Raw genomic sequence first — 538 nt, forward strand, 5'->3', positions numbered from 1 at the left:
TTAAAAAGGAAAACAAAAACAACAATCAGCATACACAAAATAAGACACAAAAAAATTTATCCTGGGCAATAAAAGATCTTTTAAACAAAAAAAAAGAAAAGAAAAGAAAATATACACTCAAGTAATTTTAATGTATCACAACACCCCTCCCAGGTAGGCAAAGGCTCCATTCTGACAATACTGAGAAGTGAGAACTTTCACACACTTCTAATGAGAGTCTAATGAGTACAAGAACCTGGAAAACGAGACGGCACTACTTAGTGGTGTTGAAGCTATATATATACTCTTCATGCCAGGAATTTTCTTAGGAATGAAGACATGTGCACAAAAGTATTCACTAGAAAGATATGTAACTGAGATATGTTGTTGTTATGTGCTGTTGAGTCACCTGCGACTCATAGCAACCCTATGTACAACAGCTCTAAACCCTGCTCTGTCCTGTGCCAGGCTCACTGTCTCCAACACCCGCCCCCCCCCATTACCCCAGTCACTGAATCAATCCAACTCATGGCGGGTCTTCCTCTCCTGCGCTGTCCCT

At 40.3% G+C, this 538-nt stretch overlaps 1 protein-coding gene across 1 annotated transcript in view; it reads right to left on the reverse strand.

The window, feature by feature from the left end:
- The window catches only part of NSMAF (neutral sphingomyelinase (N-SMase) activation associated factor), a 106,311-nt gene that overhangs the window by 62,949 nt on the left and 42,824 nt on the right, over nucleotides 1-538 (reverse strand). The window lies entirely within an intron of this gene.

The sequence above is a fragment of the Elephantulus edwardii genome, unplaced genomic scaffold (assembly GCF_000299155.1).
Source record: "Elephantulus edwardii isolate Elephantulus edwardi_28Jun2011 unplaced genomic scaffold, EleEdw1.0 scaffold00248, whole genome shotgun sequence".
NCBI lineage: Eukaryota > Metazoa > Chordata > Mammalia > Macroscelidea > Macroscelididae > Elephantulus > Elephantulus edwardii.